This window comes from Schistocerca gregaria, chromosome 4, assembly GCF_023897955.1.
Source record: "Schistocerca gregaria isolate iqSchGreg1 chromosome 4, iqSchGreg1.2, whole genome shotgun sequence".
NCBI lineage: Eukaryota > Metazoa > Arthropoda > Insecta > Orthoptera > Acrididae > Schistocerca > Schistocerca gregaria.
Window position 1 is genome coordinate 678,714,956 of NC_064923.1, and position 12,103 is coordinate 678,727,058.

Here is a 12,103-nt window from a genome sequence, read left to right on the forward strand (position 1 = left end):
AAATACCCTTGAGCCTGAAAAGCTACTGTCCACAAATCAGCAAGGATTTAGGAAGTATCGCTCGTGTGAAACAGCCTGCAAACCATGGATGAATGGCAACAGGAAAATTCCATATTACAAGATTTCTGAAAAGCATTTAACACAGTGCACCACTGCAGACTTAACAACGCACATGGATTAGGTTCCCAGATATGTTAGTGGTTCAAAAACTGCTGAAGCAATAGAATCCAGTACATTGTCCTCAATGGCGAGTGTTCTTCAGAGACAAGGGTATCTTCATGAATGCCCAAAGGGAGTGTGATAGGAACCGTCTTATTCTCTATATACATAAATGATCTGACAGACAGTGTGAGCAGATATTTGCTGATGATGCTGTGGTATTTGGGAGGGTGTTGTAGTCAAGTGACTACAGGAGAATATAAGATGACTTAAGCAGAATTTCTAGCAGTGAGAGGAATGGTAGCTTGCTCTAAATATAGAAAAATGTAACCCAATGCAGATGATTATTTATGTTCAAATACTGCATTAGTAGTGCACTGATGGACACAGTCTCATCAATTAAATATCTAGGTGTAAGCGGTATGGAATGGAATGAGCACCTAAGGGCAGTAGTGTGGAAAGCAAATAGTCGACTTCAGTTTATAAGGAGAATTTCTGGGGAGTGTGCTTCTTCTGTAAAGAAAACTACATACAGAACAGTAGTGTGACCCATTCTGAGTACTGCTGCAGTGTTTGGGATCCCCACCAGACCGGATTAAAGAAGAGCATCAAAGCAGTTCAGAGGTGGGCTGCTGGATTTATTACTGGTAGGTCTGATCAACACATGAGTATAGGAGATGCTCTGTGAACTGAAGTTGGAAACCCTGGAAGGAAGATGTTCTTTTCACAGAACACTGCTGAGGAAATTTAGAGAACTGGCATTCAAAGTAGACTGCAGAATGGTTCTATGGCTGCTATTTACATTTCCAAGTAAAGGCCAGGAAAATAAGAGAAAGTAGGGTTCAAATGGAGACACACAGACAGTAATTCTTCCCTTACCCTATTTGAGTGTGGAACAGGAAAGGAAAAGACAAGTAGTGGTACAAGGTACCCTCTGCCATGTATCAGATGGTAGCTTCCAGAATATGTATGTAGATCTGTAAAAGTCACAATCACAATTGTTGAAGCAAATATAATTTATGATTGTTTACTCCTGCCTAGTGTTTGGAGACAAGATTTATATCAGAGTGCAAAAGCAGCAAGCAGACAAGAAGCCAAAAATTGAAAATAAACAGATATTATAATATGAAGTAAGAACAACAATGTATAAGCCACATCTCTATTTCATCACAATACTTAGATATGGGGATGCAAAATCCCATAAGCTGATGTTCAAATTAAACAGGATTTATTAACTTTTTCTGAGCATAGGCATTTGTTAGCACTCTCCAAAATCAGTGCAATTAATTAAATGTTTAAATAAAATAGAAAGAAACTTCCACATGGGAAAAATATATTCAAAAACAAAGATTCCAAGACTTACCAAGCGGGAAAGCGCCGGCAGACAGGCACAATGAACAAAACACACAAACACACACACACAATTACTAGCTTTCGCAACCGATGGTTGCTTCTTCAGGAAGGAGAGGGAAAGACGAAAGGATGTGGGTTTTAAGGGAGAGGGTTAGGAGTCATTCCAATCCCGTGAGCGGAAAGACTTCCCTTAGGGGGAATAAAAGGACAGGTGTACACTCTCACGCGCGCGCGCACACACACACACACACACACACACGCGCACGCACGCACACACACACACACACACACACACACACACACACACACACACACACACACACACACACACACACACACATACACTAACATTAAGGATGTGTGTGTGTGTGTGTGTGTGTGTGTGTGTGTGTGTGTGTGTGTGTGTGTGTGTGTGTGTGTGTGTGTGTGGGCGCGCGCGCGCGCGCGCGATTGTACACCTGTCCTTTTTTTCCCCCTAAGGTAAGTCTTTCCGCTCCCGGGATTGGAATGACTCCTAACCCTCTCCCTTAAAACCCACATCCTTTCGTCTTTCCCTCTCCTTCCTGAAGAAGCAACCATCAGTTGAGAAAGCTAGTAATTGTGTGTGTGTGTGTTTGTGTGTTTTGTTCGTTGTGCCTGTCTGCTGGCGTTTTCCCGCTTGGTAAGTCTTGGAATCTTTGTTTTTGAATATAATTAAATGTTTAGCATGACATAGTAGCTAAAAATAACAGATGAATAGTGCAAGAAGTAGAGGCACACATCCTCCTGGAACCAAGCAGCGCTAAAATTTGATAAAACCCAAATTACACAAACAGTTACAATTTTACAGAGGTTTTATTTCAAAACAGATTCAGAACTTTATGTTCACAGTATTATTACAGTAAATGAACTTACTTAATCAGTTAACATATTATTTAGTGTTTGTTTCAGAAATAACATTCTACTAGAAACTTAAAACATTTACAGTAAACATATGTGTATTACATAAACTACTGTATATATTTCATTTCCGGAAATAATATTCAAAAGTTTTTTTGTATTTGTCAATAACATTGGTTTTTAGCGGCATATTCCTGCCACCTTTGTAAAAGAATAGCATCAGTTGGTGTTGCCACACACTGCTGCTCCACATAGTGTAGTGTTAATTCTAATGATGCCATTCCACGACTAACTTTGTTGGCATCAGCATCATCCTCTTCCTTTTCATCACTAGCTTCTAGGTTTCCTTTATTCGCCATTTGCACTATAGCACTGTTGGTCACTTCATGTTGATCATCTTGGTTCAATCAGATTTGAACTTCACTGTCGTCTGCACTTTCACATCCAGAAATATGTCGAACGAGATCTAACCACTTTTCACTTTCTTCTGACAGTGTCATTGTTGCCTTCATTTATTTCCCACTATGTTTCTCCAAGAAAATTTCCAACGACTTTTTCAGTGTTTCTGTTTTTAAATGAACTGCAGCTCATTAGACAGCATCTTTCAAATTAATTTTTAAGGCCAGCTTCTATTGACAGTGGCTCATCTTCTGTAGAGTACAGAAGTGATTGCAACTTACATCAACATATTTCTTTTCCAAACACGCCAGTATTCCTTGGTCCACTGGGTGAAAAAGCCTAGTAAAGGTGCTATGAGGGTTGCCCAAAAAGTAACACACCACATTTTTTTCTTCAACAACTCTTTATTGAACATAATGAGAATGACATACATGAAATAATTGTGTTTTATCTACACACACTGTTTATCCACATAATCTCCCTCCCATTCTATGGCCCTCCTCCAGCATGAAACAAGGGTTTGTATGCCCTGTCGGGACCAATCCTTGTCGTAGTGGCAGAGCCAGTGCTTCACTGCATGAATCATCTCGCTATCATCCTCAAAATGTCATCCATGAATGGCACCCTTTAATGGCCCACACAAGTGGGAGTCGCAGGGAGGCAAGGTTGAGGGTGTAGAGTGGATGGGGTAACATTGTCCAACCCTGTTTTGCGACGTGTTTAGCACTCCTCAGACTTGTGTGGGGCCGAGCGTTATTGTGTTGCAGCAACACCTCCTGGCTTACTGTGGCGCTGAAGTCACTGGAAGCGTGTCTTGAATTTCGTTAATGTGTTCACATACGCTTCTGAATTAATGGTACCACCCCTTGGCATCACTTGAATGAATGCCGCACCTTTGCAGTCCCAGAACATGGTGATCATGATGTTACTGGCAGAAGCAGTTGCTTTGAATTCTTTCTTGTGTGTGGAGTGAGAATACCGCCATTCCATCAACTATTGTTGACAGTGAATCCAGGTTTCATCACCTGTCACAGTCTGGAACAAGAGGACCTCTCACTCGGCGTCAAATGTGGCAACAAATATTTTTTTCTGTGTGATTTGTGATCAACTGTTAGACCCCGCAGATCCGTCAAGCACAGACTTTTGAATATCCAAGTGTGCGGATCATTGCATCCACACTTCCTTTGCTGATTCACAGATACAGCACCAACTGCCGAGTCGTAATGTGTCTGTCCTCATGAATGTCAACATCAGTTCACTGCAACATGTCAGGCGTGGCAGCCGTGGATGGTCTCCTCGACTGCTGCAAGACATAGAGATCCGCCAAACCGCCTTCTGATGACCTCACCCTCCGTGCCCAGTGACTAACTGTACTTCTGTTGACCACGGATACTCAATAGACTTTGCATAGGTGGTTGTAATTATTCCTCACAGTTCCTTTCTCTGCAGTGAGAAATTCAATGATTGCATGTTGCTTGTAACATAAGTCACCTACAGATACCATTTTGAAACTGTCCTGCTGCTTTGCTATCTATCAGAAGTGACAAACTTGGGGCACTAACTCAGCTGACTTCAAATATCACCTTCATAACGTTTTACATTCATAGGGTTTTCAGTTGAAACTCCCAGGCTGAGAGGCCGTGGTCTATGTGTAAAACTTCCATCTACCGTTTCGTCTCCACAGCAACAATGGTCACCTACTGGAAAAGTTTTCCTACCATTCATTAATAAAGTCACGGACCGTATCGGGAAAGTTCTGGCCTAGACCCACCAAGAAGATTAAGAAATATTTAAGAACTGCAAAAGATGCCTGACACCCCCTAGCAACATCTGGCGTATACAAAATTCCATGCAGTTGTGGACAAGTATATACTGGAGAAATGAAAAGAAGTGTAAACACCCACTTAGCCGAACATAAACGAAACTGTCGCTTAGGACACATCGAAAAATAGGCCGTAGCTGAGCATGTTTTTTGAGATAGGAACCATAAAACTAAATTTAATGAGGCAAGCGTTCTAGCACGAACACCCCACTGTCATGCGCGCATGTATAGAGAAGCAATCGAGATTCACAAACATCACAACAATTTTAATAGGAAAGAGGAAGTTTTAAAGTTACACAAAATATGGATGTAGACGTTGCGCCAGCAGAATGACAATTGATTACTCTTAATGGAGAATGATGATGCCTTCCAACAATAGGCATACCATCAGCATCACATGACGAATGGTGGTGCCCTCTATACACTCAACAAATGCGAGAGTACCTGGAGCCTCAGTGACAGTAGCCGGACAACCTCAGTAGATGTCTCCCGCAGATGGAGACGAAACAGTAAGTGGAAATTTTATACATCGACCACAGCCTCTCAGCCCAGAGGTTTCAAGTGAAGACAACACCAGCCGTGAAAGCCTACATTGTATGACTTGTAGGGTTGTTCTCAGTTCAGAAAAAAAAAAATGTGGTTCATTGCTTTCCAGCCAACCCTCTTCGTAAAAGAGTTGCATAAATTTCTTCACTGAAAGCCAGTCAACCAGAACAAGGATATAAACTTTCTCCTCCTCCTCCCAAAAACTTTCTGAAATATAAGTGCCTTTTGCTAAATCTCTGTACCAGTTATTGGACTTCCTTTAGCTTGTAGTTGAGTAAACCACGACCAGTGGCATCACCAATCTTTTTGTAATCTGATACTTTCATGGTTTTACAATCTGTGGTTTTTTTTCTTTTTTTAATAGATGAACAAGATGCTTTGCCACTCTTTCATGGTTTCCCCATTGTCCCATCTTTTCAGTAATAAACTTTTGTCTCCAATGAAACAAATTCACTCTTCTGTTTTGAAGCCAGCACTCACATTAGTGAAAAATGTGTGGAACAATAATAAATATGTAACATGATCTGATTGTACATACACTGAACTAAACCTGAGTGGGCATTGGCTGACTGGCACTGTGTGAAACAAAGCAGTAACAGCTAAAGTGGGCATGCGTATGCATCTGGGCTACCGATTACACCCACTCCTTGCATATTTTTGATTCTATCCACGATATTCTTTTGATTTTTTTAAACATAGTAATCATCCATAACCCATTTTGGGTTAAACATGGCTCAAATTTCCAGGGCTTGAATTATCGAAGTCATATTGTACATTAATACTACTAGTAACTGGTTGTTACTGCACATTACATAAAGCTGCTTTTGGCAATGCGTAATTTGACTTGTCTCAAATCCCTGAAACCCCTCCTACACCAAAAGATTTATGAAACTGTGCAAAAGAATTAAACTTCATTCACACCCCATAACATGAAAAATGGCAATGCTGTAGTGTTCTGGTAAATTTGTAAATTTTCTGGATTAGGTTGCTGAGACCTCTGGAAGTTCTGGTAAGCTGCATCTACAGAAATTCGGAAATGCTGATCATTATACAATGGTGAATTCTCACACAGATTTATTCGCGTAATAAAAAAGTGTACATATAACATGGGAAAGCCAAGCCATGCCATAAACTCCATAGACATAACACGCTGGTCAAGAGTACATTTATATGTTCCGCAAACCACAGTGAAATTCATGGCTAAAGTTCATTACCATTGTACCACATAGTGGTTTCTTCCAATTCCAATTGTGCAAAAAGGACAAAAAGAATGACTACTTAAACTGCTCTTTGTCTGAGCTTATCGGTCTAATTTTATCATTGTGGTCCCTATGGTAAGAGTATGTAGGGGGTTGATATATATTTTTTGTTTCATACTGGGTCCTGAAACATGTTTACTAGGCTTCTGCAGGATAACTGGCATCTGTCTTCAAGTATCTGCCAGTTATGGTTTTCCAGTAATTATGTGAGTCAACCAGACCTGTGATCATTCACATTATCATCCTCTGAATACGTTTACTATCCCTTCTTAGCCCTACGTGGGATAGGTCACATATACTTTAAGAATATTCCAGGATGGGCAAACTACTTTGTAGGCTGACTGGATTTTAGCAGTATCCCACCAATGAACCAAAGTCTGCCACTTGATTTACCCTTGATTGAGCCTATGTGATCATTCAGCTTCATACCCTATAAATAATTAGACGGGGGTTAATCAGGAGGAGGCTGTCATCATGAAAATCAAAACTAACATTCTCTGGGTCAAAGGAAGGAATTTTAGATCCCTCGATCATGGTTGAAGTTAGATGTGGTGGGAATTAGTGAAGTGCAGTGACAGGCTGAACAGGGCTTCTGGTCAGTCGAGTATAAAGGCAGAGATAGTAATGAAGGCAATACCCACAGTAACAGCAAAAGCTTATATGCCTACTAGCTCAGCAGATGATAATGAATTCTGTGCAGAGAATAATTTAAGCATTGCAAACACTTGATTTAGGGAGCATGAACGAAGTCTATTTATGTGGAAGATACCAGAAGACATCAGGAGGTTTCAGACAGATCACATAAGTCAGACAAGATAGTTTGAAATCAGATTTCAAACTGCAAAGCATTTCCTGGGGAGATGTTGTGTCTGACCACAATTTATTGGTCATGAACTGCAATTAAACCTGAAGAATCTGTATAAATGTATGAAACGAGGAAATGGGACTGGGTTAATGGAAACAACTGGAGACTGGTGAGAGCTTCTGATGAACACAGGAAATGAATCAAATAGAAGATGAATCGGTAGCTTTGAGATACTCATAAGACGATCAAATACATAAAAAAAAGACAAGGCCTGGTAGAAATTTTTAGCTAACAAGCATGATGAAGGATAAAATATAAAAATGTAGAACATGAGACCCATGATGACAGAATTGTAAAATATCTAAGCAGGGTGAAATGCAAAGCTGTAGAAGCAAGCACGATTTGGGAAAAAGATGTTGCCCCTAAGAAAATCTAAGATTCCTTTGGACAAAAGAGATCAGGTGGCAAGCCAGTACTGACCAACAAAGGGAAAGGTGGGAGGTATATACAGAAGGACTACAGTGAAATGAACTTAAAAGCAATGTTATATGAAGGGAAAATAGAGTAATATGGGAGGGGACAGATGATACTGTGAGAGGAATTTGACAGAGCACAGAAAGATTCAAGCTGAAACAAAGCATCTGGGGTAGACAATATTTCCTCAGAATTACTGATATCCTTGCGGAAGGCAACAATGAGGAAACTATTCCACCTGTTTTACAAGATCCATGACAAGGGTAAAATATCCAGTATCCCCACAGACTTCAAGAAGAATGTAATAATTCTAACCCAAGAGAGGCAAGTCATATTTACACAACATTAACAGTAACTCTTTCAGAAAAATGGGAAAAATGGCAGGAACTGACTTCAGTGAGGATCAGCTACAACCTACCTTAAAAGAGAGGCTGAAGAAGGGCACACTTACATAAGCAGAATTTTTAGATTTAGTGAAAGAGTTGAAAATGCTGATTGGACAACTTTCTTTGAAATTCTGAAGATATCACAGATTAAATAAAGGCAGTCAGACGTTACATACAACTTATACAGGAACCAGACTGCAGTTATAAGAGCTCAAGGATATGAAAGGGAAGCACTGGTTGAAACATTTAAGGGTTGCTGACTACATTCTAATTCCGCCAGGTGAGATGAAGGAGTTCAAAGAACTGTCAAACAGCTTGAGCTCCATATAAATAGTGCAATCTTCAGTTAAACCTAATTGTCACATTTTGGCCTTTGTTACTCTCTGCAATTTTTTCCTCCCCCAAACCACTATCAAATTTATGATTCTTGATGCTTCGGGATATGTCCTGTCAACCAATTCCTCCTTTTAGTCAGATTGTGCTATAATATTTGCCCCAATTCTATTTAGTACCTATTAGTTAGCTATTCATTCTAGTCATCTTATCTTCTCAAGCAGAACATTTAAATAACTTCTGTTTTCTTCCTGTGTGATCTGTTTACCTGCTCAATAACTAAAAGTCATGCAAATGGTCAGCATGTTGATGTACTTTGTGTGGAGAAGATCTACTATAAATGTAGAACTGGTGTGTACAATATCACATATTAGAGGTCACAGTTATGAACCATATAACCTGCAAATAACTAACCCTGTCCATTCCAATGGATAGTGTTTTGAAAAGAGGTTATAACATGAACAGCAACAAAAGCACAACACAGGTAATGCAACGTAGGTAAGGTGATGCTGTTTGATTTAGATTAGAAAATGAGATCCTAAAAACAGTAGACATATTCTGCTATTATGGCATAAATAGAGACATAAAATGCATTCTCGCAATAACAAGAAAAGCATTGCTGAAAAAGAGAAATGTGTTCACACTGAAAATAAATTTACAATAGAAAGCATTTTTAGAAGGTATTTGTCGGGTGTGTGGCATTATAGGAAAATGAAAGATGGAGTTATTGGCAGGTTATGTGGTTCATAACTGTGTCCTCTAATTTATGACATTGTACATGCCAGTTCCTTAAATATAGTACATCTTCTCGGCACAAAATGTCAACATGTTTACCATTTGCACGACTTCTAGTTATCAAAGCAGAAAAAAAGATCAGACAAGAAGAAAACAATTGCTAGTTAAATGTGATGCTATATAAGATCAGATCAAATAACGAGCTAAGCTATACTTCATAAAACTGGGGAGAAAAATTATGGCAGAACCTGACTAGAAGGAGGAATTGGTTGATAGGACATATCGTGACGCATCGAGGAATAGAGCTTGGTGTCCGCCTGTTCAGCTGAGTGGTAATATGTTTGCCTACCATTCAACAGGCCAGGGTTCGATTCAAGGTTTTCTCTGCTCATTGACTGGGTGCCGTGTTGTCTTCATCATCACTGACACGCAAGCCACCCAATGTGGCATCACCTGAAATAACACTTGGGACTCAGCAGCCAAACTTCCCCAAAATGGGCCTCCTAGCAATTAGTGCCACACAACCATTACGTTTTTAATCAATCTTGGTGATGGGGGAAGTGTTGGGGATGGGGAGGGTAAAAACTACAGAGGGTGACAAAGGCTACAACACAGTATTTTTGTTTAAATGAAGGCCGAGTAGTTATGTAGAGATGAAGAGGCATGCACAGAATACATTAGTGTGGAGATTTTATCAAAAAAGCCTTGGATTTTAAACAACAACAAAGTAACTTTTGGGCATGCCAATCAAGTGTTGTGATCCATGATGTGTAAACAGTTACTATATTAGCAATGTGAGCTACACCACATTATCCAGATTCCCAACACACCTGGACACACACCCAGTGAAACGGTAAAAATATTTCTGAGGGAAGATTGGGAACACTCCAAGAAATCAACCTGTGCTCAAAATTTTGATGGCAGTAAAATAAAATACAGTAATTAAAATTTTCTGATGGAAATTAGCAGACATATCTAAGATCTCAACTAAAATAACATGAAGGTGTTATTCAAAGCATTTTCTCAATCTACCAAACTATTAAAGTAAATCATCAAACTTCAACAGTAGAAAACTGCCTGATGAAAGAAAACTTACAGACTTCATATGAAACGTGAAGAGTTGGTCACATACACTTGTGAGACAAGGCTAACCAGAGATGTAGCTGTGTGCGGGTAGGAGGCAGCAAGGTTTAGTTCTGACACTAAAGGCAGAGCTACACTCAACTAACTCAAAATTTAAATATAAATGTTCTGTCACAAAATATATTTTTCACAAAAATACTATAGATTAATGTCATTCAAAGGTGGTGCATTATATGTGAATTTGCAGGAAACCACAAGGCAGAGCACAGAAAACCACATCAAATCCATGTCATGTTCATACACAGCATAATCTTAACATGTTTTTCTTTCTTAGGCATCTGAAGTCACCGAGGCCACAGAGAGCCTATTGCCACCTGCCCACCGGCAGCCACAGTAGAGCCTCAACTGCTGCTGCGGCTCTGGCTGGCAGTTACATAACCAGCACTAAGTGTGCATTTGTCAACATGTTAATGAGAACAAAAATATGTACAATGGTTTGTGACGTTAAAACCAATCTATCTATAACTCAAAGCAATAATGTGAAAAGGACACATTTCTACTCAGCATTTGGTGGAGACACCGAGTTGCAAAAGGCACAACAAAAAGAATGCTAACAAGCTTTCAGCAAAAAAGCCTCCTGAATTTGAAAACAAACACACCAAAAACCACTGTCTCTGGCTGCCGTAAGCCAGACTGTGAGCTGCAGTGCCCGATCTGATCGTTGAAATAATCTGGGTGGTGGAGTTAAGGAGTGTGGGAGACAGTAAGCAGCTGCTTGTGGGAGCACACAGGAAGAAAGGTACGGAGTGGGCTGTACGAAGGGTAGGCGGGAAGGGGAGCAGAAGAAAGAAGTAGGAAGACTGGGTGCTTGGAATAGAAGGCTGTGTTGTACAGGGAGAGTTCCCACCTGCACAATTCAGAAAAGCTACTATTCCTCCCTGTCCCTGCCCTAGCCACCTCCTTAATCCCACCACCCACACTGCTTCTCACATCATGCGCTGTAGCCCAATACGTGGCTTCAGTATCCAGAGACAGTTGTGTGCTAGTTGTGACAGTGTGAACCTCGGAGTTTTTATTTTATTCAGAAGAAAGTCCTTTGGCTGAAAGCTTACTCGTCTAGCAGTCTTCTCGTTGTGTCTGACTCAGTATCTCCACCTTACAGTGAGTAGCAATCCATCCTTTTCATAATACTGTCATCATTCCATCTTGAATTTTCCATTATAGCTCACAACACCAACATTAGTACAATCTGAAGGCTTAGGCTGTTTGTATTTAGAAATTCACTGTTGTTATAGAACTAGGGTATGGCATGCATATCAATAAAATTGAGTGTGCTGCCCGTGAACACAGACTAACATTAGTTATTACTACTTGATTGCAGTTATCAGATTCCCAGTCAGACTGGGTTTCTGGGCAGCAAATAGACTGCATTACGGCAATACTTTTCTGGGTTATATATTTGGAGCTCCAACATTTCACAGAACTTACTGTGAAGCTGCAATACTCAGAAAATTCTCAGTACTTAATTTTTTTGGTGGCGTTCTACTACTGGGTCTGAAGAACAGATCTTAACTGCATTTTGTTACTAGAGTTTGTGGTCAGTATTCTAATTTATAGCATACCTTTTCTATTTCTTTCCACAGTTTCTGTAATATTAGTAAGTATTTAAACACCGACATTTCAGCATAACAAAAATTAACCAGTCTGTACTTGCATGAACCTTGATTAATATACTGGTTGTCACAAACACATTAATGGATGCTTTACTGCCAGGCCACAAGTGGGAGCTTGGTGGCAATGTGTCAAATATGGTCCAATGTAACTAGAAGATTAAGGCCAGTTCTCCAACTACTGGGTGGATTGAATATTA